Below are 13,452 nucleotides of genomic sequence, written 5' to 3'. Positions count from 1 at the left end.
GCACTTAAAATTACCAAAATTGCTTACTTTATTCACAATGGTATTTATTTATTTATTATTTTTGCCGAGTTTCAAGTTTTTGTTTACGAAGAGAAGCCGCTGACACGTCCTCACTTAAGCAGGCCTCACGAACGAATGAACAAGTAAAAACGAATGAAATGAGCAAGTCAAAGTCCTCGCACAGGAAGCCGACTGCGCAGCCCCGACACGCACGCACGCACACACATATACTCACTCACACAGGCGCTCGCACACACACAGGCCGAAATTCACACGAATAGGGCGCATGATAAGCAGTCAACGCTTAGGGGTGGGAGGAGGCCCTGCGGAGATCACTTTACATGCGCTTATTTATACACCCCCTTTTGTACGCCAACACACACACACGCATAATCATACTCACATACAGACATACATACAAGCACATAATCAAATTCTTAGGAGCGTTTCACAAGGAAAGTCGACTTTTGAAACAGAATCAATCGGCAAAATACATTTAACAATTTTAAAGCGGTCATATTCCACAATTTGACAGATACATATGTTTGTTAAATAAGAATTATTTTGCACCATTTTTTCTTTCCGTTTCCGTTTACTGATCAGGTGCTGATGCCTGTGAATTTCCTTTTGGTAAAGTTTTACTTGATTGCACGTTTTATTTAATATTAATTTTGCTTTTACGTGTTTTTGTTGTCGTTGCCCAATTTCCAAATGGAAATTTTCACAATTCAGTATGAGAGAGAAAGATAGAGAGGGGGCGACCGAACGAACGAGCGAGCGAAACGCAATGAAAATCTCTTTGCCGCCAAATTCGTCCGTCTCGTTTGACACCAATACACTGACTGAGCGATCCTCGGCTCCTAAACGACAGCCAAGCGACGGCCGAGGCCTCTGCTGCTGTTTCTTCTTCTTCTTCTTGCCCGCTTATTAGCTTCTTGCTACACATGCACACACAAACACACACACAGCACACAGCCAACAATCCTACATCCGTCGGCCGCAGTCGTCGTTTTGCTGCGGCAGCGCTGCCAGCGTCGCAGTTGACGTTACGCTCTCACAAAAGGAACGAACAGTTTTTGTTCGCTGGGTCCCCAAGTCTCCAATGGATTGCGCTCTCCCTCTCTACACTTGTATTATGTTTGCTACACTCTTTATTTCTCTCTCTCGTTCTCTCTATCTCTCGCTCAGTCGGACGACGGTTCGCCGCTTGCGCCTTTGACTTTTTGAATTTTTAATTTCCCTTGCACGCGATGGGGCATGCGAGGGGGAAACGGACGGACGAACGGACGTGCCAACAACGTTGACGAAACGGGGTTAAAAAGAAAAACATGATGGAAAAAGAAAAAGCTAGAAACACAACTTTGGGTGCGCGCCGCTGTCGCAGCCGCAGCAGCCGCTGATTGTCTGTAGTCTCTCTCTCTCTGTGGTTGTAATTGTAAGGGCAATAGGCGTCACTTGGGTTGGGCGGCTGTCAGGCTGCTCTGGGGTTGGGCCGCTGCCTTTTGGTTTTCCCATCTGACTCTCAGTAAGTGTCTCTGTCTGAGAGTGTGTGTGTGTATGTGGTTGGCTTGGCTTTTGCGGCAATTGGAAAAACATGTGGAAACTTGAGCCAGCGACGCAGACGCAGGCCTCATACGAAAACTTAATTTGTCTGTCGCTGTCGCGGTTAGCTTTATGTGTATCTATGCATGTATGTAAGTGTTTACGTGTACTTATGTGTGTATGTTTGTATGTGTGTGCGCAGGAGCGTTTGTGTGTAGGCGCTTGCTTCGCTGCTTGTGCGCAAGTGTTGGAGGGATTACGTAAGCAACTGTAAATTCTACAAGTGAAGCGTACAGGCGAGTGACGAATTTTCTAATTGGAATCCTATAAGCGCTGCGCAGTTGGCAAACTTTGAAAGCTCTCCAAAATTATATGTATATGTATGTACGTTTGCATGTGTATTTTGTCTTTGCTTATCCTACGCATTATTTGTTTTTGTCAATTTCTAATTACAGTTTTGTGTTTTAATCACATTACGCATAACGGTACCCAGTTACCCACCCCTAACCTCACCTTACAATTAACCGTACAACGGAAGCGAATGTTTCGTCTAATAGGCTCTCACACACACACATACAGGCACACCTTGGCGAAGATCCATGCACAAAGCTACGCACACATACATACATACACACCCAGCGCCCCAACCCAGGTGAAATAGCAACAAATACACATACAATACGTATCCAGCAGTAAACACATACACACACATATACACTTCTATGTACATACATAGGTACGACAACAACAACAACCACAGTGTAGCCACTGAATCGTAAATTCCTGTTGCTGGCTCAGCTCAGATCGCTGCCGTCGTCGTCGTTGTTGTTGTCGTTGCCGCTGCCGCTGCTGCTGCTGCCGCCGCCGCCGTTGGCGCTGTTGTTGTTTGCCTTGCCCTATTGCGTGTTGTCGGTTGCTTTTTTTGCAGTCTGTTTAATTTTTTCTACTTTTGAGTTGGATGTTGTTGTTTTTATGGTGGAGCTTTGCCACGAATGATCACAGTGTTGTTGCCCATTGTTACTATCTTTTTTTTTCCATTATTATTGTTCTACATAGTCTCAGTTCTAATATTTATGTATCTATCTGAAATTTACCCACTCTACTTATGCTCGACGACTTCCTCCTAAATGGGGAACGATGTAATGGAAGAGCCTGTCTTTATATATACATAGATCGAGTAGCATCCGTACAATTAAATTCTGACAATTCCAAATCTTACAAAAAGGGGATTTCCCAGAAAATTAACGCAAATTATTTTGTATTTTATACCCTTGTAGAGGATGTTCGAATTTGTCACGAAATGTGTAACTCATGAAAAAAATATATACTAAACTATATTCCTGATAAGATAAGTGGATCTGTTTCGATGCGAATGCCAGCTCAATTCTGACGGCATCTCAATGAAGATTGATACAGGACCGTCTTTTTGCAATACTATGTGGAAGCCGGCCAGATCGGATCTTCATAGGAACGATCGTTAGAAAGTAAACATTTAGTTCGAAATACTTTGTTTTTTATGATATCGAAACCAATCTTACAGAATATGCATTTGGCGTTATTTTCTACATCCTGACTTGAATTGATTAAAATTGGTCCACTTTATTAAACGATCATTCGATAATGAAGTTTTAGTACAAAAATATTTGGTGTTTCCAACAAAGTATGCAAGGGTATCAAATCTTTGGCGTGTCAAAGATAACCTTTCCTATAGTTTCTTAATCTAATTTGCAATCTTCCGGTGAAACTGGCGTGCTGAGCATTTCTAACAAGCATTTATGGAAAACTGGGTAATTTATATATTTTTTAAACTATATACGGTAATTGGAGACTGACGTCGAGATCAATCAAATGAATGGATTCATATTTGTTTAATGTTGCCTGGCGATTGTTGTGGGACTGGAGCATTTGAGGCAATGTTGTCTCTTCGCTCTGAGCGGTTGCCAATTGTTACTCAATATGTTAAGCCCAAAAGTAGGTTGATGCTCTAGCTCGTGGATGTTGTTGTCGTTTGTGGATGTTGTGTTGTGGGGGCTGCTCTGTGTGCGTGACACTTTGGTCACACATGGCCCACACATCGATATCCACATCCACATTCACACATCTCGCCCCCACAATCAAAAGCCGTTCAGAGTTGTCGTGCTCCCAGCCTGTGGAGCTTGCGTCTCTCTGAGTCGAGTCTATGTACAATAAGTGAGATTGTGAGCGAGCAAGAGTGAGATGGAGGTCGAGCAAGAGAGAGAGAGAGAGCGAGACAGGGAGGGTCTCTGTTTGATTTCCTACAGCGTTATTTGCTGTGTAAACAACAAAAACGAGTGAATGAGTTGGCTGAGAGCGACAATAGTGTTAGACGAACATGTCCATGTCCATGTATGCGTGCGTGTGTGTGTGTGTTTGTGTGTGGCAGCCAACTGCCAACTGTTGATGACTGCGGCAACTGACTAACTGGCAGGGTTCTGTCGCTGTCGCTGCCTCAGTCGCTGCTGCCGTCACGCGGAACAGGTATCGCAGGTTGGCACCAAACACATGTACCGCTGCCAGCAGCCCTCCCTCTGCCTCTCTTCCTCTCTCCTTACTCACCACTCCCCACCCTACAAGCAACTCCCCTAGCAGAGCTAACGATCGTCTCTCGTCTCGTCTCGTCTTTGCCTCGTCTTGTCTCGGCCTCGTTGTGGCCCGCTAACCGCCAACTGTTTCTCGCTGGTTCCTCTATTGCTCTATGATTTTCTAATGCTTCCTCCGTCCAGCGCTCCTCCAGCGACAATTTGTTGACTGATTGTGTGAGCCGTTTGCCTCTTGTACACACATACATACGAATACTTAGTTAAGTATATTATTTTTTTACGTCTTCGTTTCGTTTTCCAACAACGACGTTCGTCATAAAGTCCCGTTGTTGTTGTTGTTGCTGTTGTTATTATTATTGTTTCTAGCTCTTTCACGTTGGCTTTTGTGTGCAAGTGTAAAAATTCCTTTGCTCGTAGGCACACAGCGAGCTTTGAAGCCGAAATGAGAGGAGAGAAAAAGCTCGGCTTGAAATGCTAACAGAAAAGGTCGCCCAGCAATGAGTAGAAGAAGAAGTAGTAAAGGCAGTAAGAAATGTGGGCAGACCATAAATAGATACATATGTATGCATTTACTTATATGAAAACAAAGTCCTAAGCTCAAATCGAAAGCTCTTGGCTAATGTCCGATGGCTTGAAACTGTCAATGAAATGTAACCGAGTCGTAGTAGTGTGCGTGGGCACACACACACACACACAGAGAGATGTGGGATGTAAGTATGTGAGGATGTATGCGTGATTTGGGTATTCGTATTAGTGCATAGAGAAATTTAATAATAGACACAAACACGCACCACAGACCACTGCCCATGACGCACAGTGGGCCAAAAGCAACAACTCCAAGGAAATTTAGCGGTTTCTATGATCAACTTTGAAGATCAGAATTATCAAGCGGCGACTATGTTCTAAACGGATATACATTATCTTTTTAAGTGACTGTGATCTGCGCCTATCATAATTCTTAATATTTTTATTAATAATTATCCAGGATTATATTAAAAAATCATAATTCCATTCATTATAATTTTTATTGCATTGAATTATCGCAGCATAATATTAATCAATGTAGAATACCAGTTTTGTTATAATCTTTGCTTTTTAAATTTTAATACATTTGTCAAAAATACATATGAAATAAGGAATTTTATTGCCCATTGTGGTTAGATTAACACGTATTGCTATTCTTATGTATTTCCAATTTCTTTTGCTATTCTATATACAAATATCGTTGTAAATGTATATATTTGTATACTGGTTTTATTATAGTTAGGCATAAAGAAACTTTTGCGGAGGAGTTTCAACAAAGGCAAAAGCGAAACTCAAACTCTTCGCTGAAGGGAGTGAAACTGTTGCTCTATAGGGCAGGTCTAGGCGGGAGGGTCTAGGGTTAGGGAGCCTACAATGGGCGGGTTGCGGACGTCGAATGTTGTAAATAGCAAAACTCGTTACCGTCGACTGTCGACCGTCGACGACTGTCGCTTCAGTGAGCTCACTCGACAATCGCCAACTGGATCGCTGGCTGAGGCTGAGCTGCTGACTGATTTGTTATTTTGTTGGCCAACAACCATCGATGGCTGTCAGCCAACTTTGGGGATCGCAAGCGGGGCTTACTTGCTTGCCAGTCGATTACAAAATATCTATAAGTATGTACAAATACATATATACATATACATATATGTATATGTCAGTTTCGCTGACATTTTGTCAACCATAAAAATGTTTTAGACACAGCCACACATGGAACTCTGCTTGTTTTTGTTGTTGGGGGCACTAAAGAAGGGCGCTTCTTTCATCCACAATTGGCCGCAGTTCCCCGACATCTCTCTTCTCCTCTCTTTCTTTGCTTGCCCGCTCGAAGCGACCACCGCCATGTGGTGGCCTGTCACCATTATTGATCTATGCATGTTTTTGTGCCTACTTCACGCCTCGGCCCACACATCCAACAACTAGAGACACTTTGCCCCCTCTCTGGCGAGCTTTTTTTTATGGTGGTGTCCTTAATTTAGACATGTAAATGCGGGTCATGCATTTGCTTTTCGTTTACAAACGAAAAAGTCAAGCAATCAACTGGAGGAGGGAAACATTCCATTAACACAGTTCAGCAAACATTCCACAAAAGCGTTACCTACTTTAGAAAGATCACTGTAGATTTTTTGCAGTTGTAAAACAAATAAATATGTAATTTCGTTTTGGCATATTTCAGATGCATCTTAGAGTTTGGTTCTGATCTCCATTAACTATATTACACAATTAACACTTTTCTTTCATCAATTGTGAATGAATTTTATTCTTATGATAACATTAAATACTTACATAGAAGAAACACGATTTTCTGATCGGATCTATTAATATTGTTCGCCTCTGAACATTTGCAAGGTTAAAAAAATATGGAATATTTGAAAATGTTTGCAAAGCTTTTAAAACTTTCTGCATTATGTTCTTAACTAGACGAAAAGTTTGCCACTTGTCAGATTACTAAAAGTTTTTTCACATCCTGTCAACTCGATTTGGGGGTCCTTGATAAATTTTTCTAGTTCCATTAACTTTGTAAATTGTTCTTCTTGAAACATTATTTTTGAACATACTCGTAGTTTTAATTCATAAGCAATTCTGGCGATAGAATGTCATCTTTATGATAGAGCCTGTGAAGATGCAGTTTCTCCTATCGATAATTGCTGCTAATGTTGCTAAGCTTCAACAATCGAAATTAATCTCTATATTTATGGCCTATAAAAAAAGTCTTACTTCAAATTAGAAACACATTCTAATTATTGCCAGATGTTAATAACATCTTCACAAATTCTTATGTTATTGTCGCTGTTAAGCCTGCTGATTTTACTTCATTAACGATTCGCCTTTGATGTGGTTGGTGCAAATTCGAAATTTTGTGACTGTCAGTGAAATTTTCGTAACTCACAGAACTGAAACTGATAACGGGTGTTTAAAGGAAGTATATATATACATATGTACATACATTCAAATGTACACACGGAGGAATGTACAAATGTACAATTGATATGGACATACAAGATAAAAGCAACTTGAAACCGCAGTCCGTTTGCGGTGCAACTCATGTGAAAAGAATTCTTTTCGCTAGAGTTAAAGTGAGAGATGGAGAGGGGAACAGGGACAGGGAGAGAGAGAGAGAGCAGTGCGCCTTTTGCTAGGAGCAAGCAAAGTGATCGACGGCAAAAGTTTCGTTCACTTCGATTAGTTTTGATAACATGGCGTGCGAGAGTAGAAGCGAACGAAAAAGAGCACACGACGACAATACTTTTTATTTGGGATTGCCAATGACGCAAACCAACCCACACACACACACACACTCATGCAAAGACAGGGTCGTTAAATTTTGTGTCGCTTCCTTGCATTGGGCATGGAAATTAGAAATGTATATTTTTAAAAGGTGACCCAAATACCGCGTCCAGCAAGAAATCCTCAGGAAAGCATACATATACGTAAATACAAATACATATACACACATACTCGTATGTACTTAAATTGTAAAACAGCTGCGTGCGCTGTCCGTCTGTATGTATGTATGTACATATGTGTCATATCCATGTCCACCCGCACCGCCCATATCGAAGAACAGCAGCAAACGAACGAGTAAACGAGGCGCACATGAGGATCGCTCGGCTCTGCTGGGCAGTAGCGGCGACAGCTACAGCGGCAGCAACAACAAACAAAAGAAACAGCACAGGCAGCGACAGAGACAGCGAAAAAAAGCACTCAATGTTCGCTGCTTTCTCTTCATATGCTTGGGGTTGGTGGGGGGCTGTGCTCAAGGCGAATTTCGCTGCCAGTGCTGTCGTCGTGTCGCTGCTGCGTGCATATTTTTGTTTTTGTTATTCTCCTTGCTGCTCTCCTGGCGCGACCATGTGCATGTAAGAGTTCTGTTGCCTGTGTGTGTGCGTGTGTTTGTGTGCTGTCGACGTTTGGCCCCTTGATAAAATTGTGTGTGCCAGACACTCGCTGCTCTGCTCTGTTCTGCTCCACCTTAGCTGCTGCGGCGCACTCAATTAAGCTTATCGCGCACTGTCCGTGCGCTTGAGTGTATGTGTGAGTGCACGTGTGCGTAAGTGTGTATGTGCGTGCGCCTGTGTTGGGGATATTTGCGCTATGCGCTTTAGAGGTGACTTTCCTCTTATGCGCGCTCCTTGTAGGCGAACAGAGCGATGACGACGAGGAAAAATATCTGCTTGTTATTGAGTTTGTCTGCCTGCCAGTCCGCTTGTTTGTATGTGTGAGTGTGTCTGTTTGTGTGTGTGTTGGTGTCGTGTGCAAATGGCAGAAACGCAACAGAGACCGCTTTCGTTAAAAATCCTCTTTGAGAGGATTAAATATACACACAGCTTTTGCTTATTGTCATGTGCTCTTTGCCGTGCGTGCTGCACAGTGTGGCAAACACGCTTTGCTTAGAGGGAAAAAAAAAACAAATAGTTCAGCATCCTAATTGATATTCCCTTGTTGTATATTTTGGCATTTGTTGTGTTGTCGCACCACTGTGCGGTCGCTGTTCCATAAACGGACAATGTCCCCTGCCCAGAGCTTAAGGGTAGCAGCGGCAGCGGCAGCGGCAGCGGCAGCGGTAGCAACGGCGACAGCGACGTTTTCAATTACATTTCATTTGCATTTCGTAGCTGTTTATTTTTATTTGCTGATGTTGCCTTTTCTGCAGGCCATACATACATACATATGTATGTACATGTGACTGTATGAGAGAGTAGACACACACACACACACCACAATCTTAAGTCCTCACTGCGCTGCTTTGCTCTTGCCATTTCCTTTTTGCTTCAGCTTTTGCTTTGGCCATTCGCTGTCGCATGCAAAATAGGAAACGATTTTTAGCCTGTGCACAACTGGGCGAATACTTGACGTGGACATTGGACATTGAGCTGCGCTGGCAGCGACGCCGGCGGCGTTAATTGAATTAAAGTGCTTACAAAATAAATAGGCGACAGACGGATGTGCAAAACTCACTCACTCTCTCCCTCTCTCTCTCTCTCTCTTTCGCTCTCTCTCTTTCTGTGCGAGGGCTTAGCAAAGGCTTAAGACAACAGAAAAAAAAAGCAGGCCACGTGGCCCAGACATAATGTTGAAATCCTTTTTAAAGACGTTGCAGATATCTTTTAACTTTTGGCCCACTTCCTTTGGTATTATAAAAAAAAAATAAACCAAAAAGAAAAAGAATCGGCAATGAAAAATTGATGAAATCCGAAAATGTTGTTCAGTGTTTTGTTGCTATCACTTCTTTTGCTTTTGCTACATTCTTTTCTGTATATTTTTTCGGGCTTTTGTTGTTGTTTTTGCTTTTGCTCAATTGCAAAACATATTTTGGTCACTGACCTTTTCTTTTCTTTTTTTTTTTGTATTTTCGCCTGCTTTTGGACTTTTTGTTTGTGTTCCACTTTTGAAATTCCGCTTGCAGTAGTCGAAGTTTTTCCTTTGGTGAGTTGATGTAGCAACTGTTGATTCGAGGGTTAATTTCGAAAAAAAGCTGCTCGAGATTAATACTTTGTAAGAGTTTTCGAGCAAACTCAAACAATTGAAAGAAGAGCCTCGAAGCCTTAAAAACATTTGTATGTGCGTGTAAGAGTGTGTGTGGATCACATTCTTTCAAGTTGATGAGCCGTTTCAGATAAAAGCGCAGCACGTCAGGTGATAAAAATCAGAAACGCACTCAACAACAATGCGAGAGAGTAAGTAAAGAATTCAGTTGAAAGGCAGAGAAGAAGCCAAAATGATGTAGCGATATGATTCGGCTTTAAGCGCATTGTCAACAATTTGTTGTTACTTTATTTTTGGCAGTTTTAGTCATTTCAGTCCCATTTCTTTCGGCTGCTCTTGTGGAATAAAAATAAATACAATGCATTTTTACAAAAGGAACAAAAAAAAGGTGCAAATTCGGCGAAATATATTAAATATACAAATTAAATACAACAAATATACAAATTGTCTACAAAATAGCATTAAAATAAAAAACAACCGCCTTGAGTTTGAAAACGAAAACACTCGAAATCTGCGCAGCTAGAAAAATGGAGAAGCAGGAGAAGAAGGAGAGCGAGTTTGCGCTTGTGTGAGTGTAAATTTTTTTTGGGTGTCCGTTGGGTTACTTTTACTTGATATATTTTTTGTTGTTTAGCTTACAGCTGTCATAATTGTTGTTATTGTTTTTGCAACAGCACAGAAAACAGTAGCAACAGTTAAAATGTGTTAGTCATGCTCCTCATTTGTGTTGTGCTCTTTCTCTTTTAATTGCTTCGATCGCCGGCTGAACAACAGTTATAATTTGAGCATAATTTTTGCTCTAGCTGAGCGCCAATTGTGCGCAAAAAAGCTCTTTGAGAGCGCGGCGCTCTCTCATTGATATTATTATTGTTGTTGTTGTTGCTCTTGGCTCTTGTCGCTGTTTCATTAACAAAACAACAGCAAAATTTATGTGTGATTAGTTTGCTGGTATTTTTGTTGTTGTTTGAGTATGTTTCCTTTGCGTTTTTTTCACTCATTGCAATAAAATAATTCATTATTGCTGTATGTATTTGTGGTGCGCTGTGTATGTGTGTGTGTGAAGTGGGTTAAACTGACAAAAAGGCAAATGGAGATTGGAGATTGGATTTTTTATACGCTTTTAATGTGATTTGCATAAGTCGAATGTATGTGTGTGTGTGGTCTAAGCACAGGTGTTAGAGCTGCCATGCGCCAGGGTTGCCATGACACCGCAGCGGAAGTGACGATGTTGTTGGGAACTTGCAACGCAATAGGAGCGTAACTTGCAATGCTGCAAACACATTTGCATAAATACAGAAATAGAGAGAGAATAACTTACATAGGCTCACTCACTCATTCACTCACTCATTCCATTCCATTCCATTCAGAAATGATTTGTTGTTGCTAGCGTGCAGACTCATGGACTCACAGGCACAGGCAGTGGCAATGGAATGGAATGGAATGTGTCAGCTACTGCACGCGAATTGGGGATCTATTTGGACCCCCACTCGACTTCCTCCCCATCAACATCCTCCCCTCTCTCTCTCTCTCTCTCTTAAAGGGGTGCGGCTGGCGGGGCACTGACGACAACTGACGAGTACAATCCGATCCAATCCGATCCGATTCCGATCGTTGTTGGGATTGGGCTGAATGACTTGCCTCGTCTCGTTGGCTGTGCAGTAGCGAATTGTGTACAATACAATAATAAAAAAAAAGGAAATGGGAGACTGAAAATGACAAAGATCACTGAAGCAAAACCGAAAAGCAACAACAAACCAATTTGTATCTATGTATCTATGAACATACATTCTTATGTATACAAAACTACATACATATGGATGTAATTTCTACTATTAGATACAAAATGCCCGACTGCCTTCGCTGTGTAAGTGGTTGTAAATCGAGTCGTACCAGGTATTTGCTGGCTAACTGTAGTTGTTAATCACACCAAATCTGGCTATAGTCAAAACGTATTAATTTTCCTGAATTTGATTTTTAAAATACTATCAATATAAAATATATCAAATATTCAAATTCCTGAAATTGATTTCCAAAATCCGTCTTTACTTTTCGGAATACTACTAATTTTATATATATGCCAACTATCCAAATTATATCTATTATTATTGTTACATTGGAAATGAGTAAGTCGATTTAATAAAAATTCTCAATTTTAATTTACGTATGCAACTGTTTACAGAAATTCTAGGAAACAGCTGAGAGACCCACTGACTTATGGTGTAACATATTCAGTGATATTCTAATTCATATTGCATGTCCATTGCTTGTTGCATCTTCTCTGTACTTACCGATTCTTGGAAGTTTTTGTAATCCGCTTGAAGTTGTAGCACTGAGCTTTTTTTTTTTGTTATTGTTGGAAAGTTTTGCAAAACTGAGAACACAAGCACTTGAGGCACTTTTTGGGTTCGTTTTCTTGAATTTTATTCTGTTGTTCGATGTTGTTATTATTGTTATGATTTTCAAACATAGACAACAGTTGCAACTAATTGTACACAGAAGCGGGTGGTTAATAAGTTTGAAGGCGAACAAAACGGAATTGAAAATAACTAATAAAATCCACAGCTGAGCAGAGCTGAGAAATCGCCGCGTGCAAGCAACGGCGGCGCACGAACCTCCAATCAGAACTGAAACGTAGGGATGTCGACGCAGACGCCGTCGCCGTGTTGTCGTTGTCCCTGAATGTTAATGTTTGTTGCTGTTGCTGCTGCCGCTGTTGCTGCTGCCGTCAACGTCGCGTCGTTGGACACGAACAGCGGACGAGAACGAGAGCACGATCACGAAAACCGAACTGAGCTGTCAGGGCGGCTGATTGGGGTTGGGAGGGGGGTGTTGGGCGGAAGAGTTGGATGGAGCCGATGTGAGTCGTTCTTAGTATGCGTGAGTGTCAATCCATCTGTGTGTGTGTGTGTGTGTACGTATATGTGTGTGCGCTTGTGTGAGTGTATGTTCGAGGGGCTGCCACGACGACGAACACGCGCGCCTGTTTTACGACGTTGTTGGTGTTGGTGTTGGTATCGATGTCGTCGCCGCTGGGTGGATAATAATATCGTCTCTGCTTTGCTCTGCTCCCGTTTTGTGTTTTGTAATGGCGGATTTCAAATGTGATAAATGGCCAACTGTTTGTTTGTGTGTAAAGTCGAGCCGCGCCGAACCGAGCTGAGACGAAGCCTTCGTGTGTTCGTAGATGACAAAAACCGACAGAAAAAAAACGTTAAGTGGGATGTTGACGGACGCGGACGAGCGGATGAAATGGAATGGAATGAGCGTTTGAATGGCTTGGCGGCCAGTGAAACCAGCCAAAGTGCTGAAACGCCGCAGTCGGCCCAGAGAAGACAACACACACACACAGAAAGCAAGAGAGAAAGACAGAGAGAGAACGCAAAAGAGAGGGAGAGAACGTAGCCAGCAACTTGACATTTTAACTTGGCGCTCACAAACACTCACCAACACACTAGTAAACCAATACAAATCAGCAGCATTCAGTCGCTGCTGCGTTGGCGCTCTTTTCTGCCTCTCTCCATGCTTTTACGCTCTTGTGTTTTGACTCTCCACTCTCCAACAGTGTGGTCTGATAAGCGCATGTTGAAATCAACTGAACAGAGTTCGCTCCTCATTTGGCTTCCTTTGCTTGCTCGCTATGACCTGCACCGTTCTCCTCCCCCTTCCCTTTCCCTTCACCGACCCCACCACGACCCCTTTTATGCATTTTCTTGCTGTTGCTGCTTCAGCGTACGTATTACGAAATATGACAACAATGCAGTTTTGTGGCAGCGGGTCTGCTCGTCCTCGTTTCGCTCTGTCGCTGTCGCGGTCGCTGCCGATGTCGACGTCGACGCTG

General features: G+C 42.2%; 1 protein-coding gene across 6 annotated transcripts in view; it reads right to left on the bottom strand.

Moving 5' to 3' along the window:
• LOC117789638 (protein tramtrack, beta isoform) overlaps positions 1-12,898 on the bottom strand; it is a 35,786-nt gene extending 22,888 nt beyond the window's left edge. For 2 of the 6 annotated variants that reach the window (XM_034628704.1, XM_034628705.1), the window contains exon 1: positions 11,903-12,880. The gene's annotated coding sequence lies outside the window, so the exon portion shown is untranslated. Of the gene's footprint in view, positions 1-27; positions 460-570; positions 1,566-11,902 lie in introns of those variants that run through there. The other 4 variants (XM_034628700.1, XM_034628703.1, XM_034628701.1 and 1 more) reach the window with 4 other exon arrangements.
• Between the last annotated feature and the right edge of the window lie 554 nt (positions 12,899-13,452).

The sequence above is a fragment of the Drosophila innubila genome (genome assembly GCF_004354385.1).
Source record: "Drosophila innubila isolate TH190305 chromosome 3R unlocalized genomic scaffold, UK_Dinn_1.0 2_E_3R, whole genome shotgun sequence".
Taxonomy (NCBI): Eukaryota; Metazoa; Arthropoda; class Insecta; order Diptera; family Drosophilidae; genus Drosophila; species Drosophila innubila.
The sequence above is the reverse complement of the archived record's forward strand: the minus strand, read 5'-3'. Positions and strand labels throughout refer to the sequence as shown.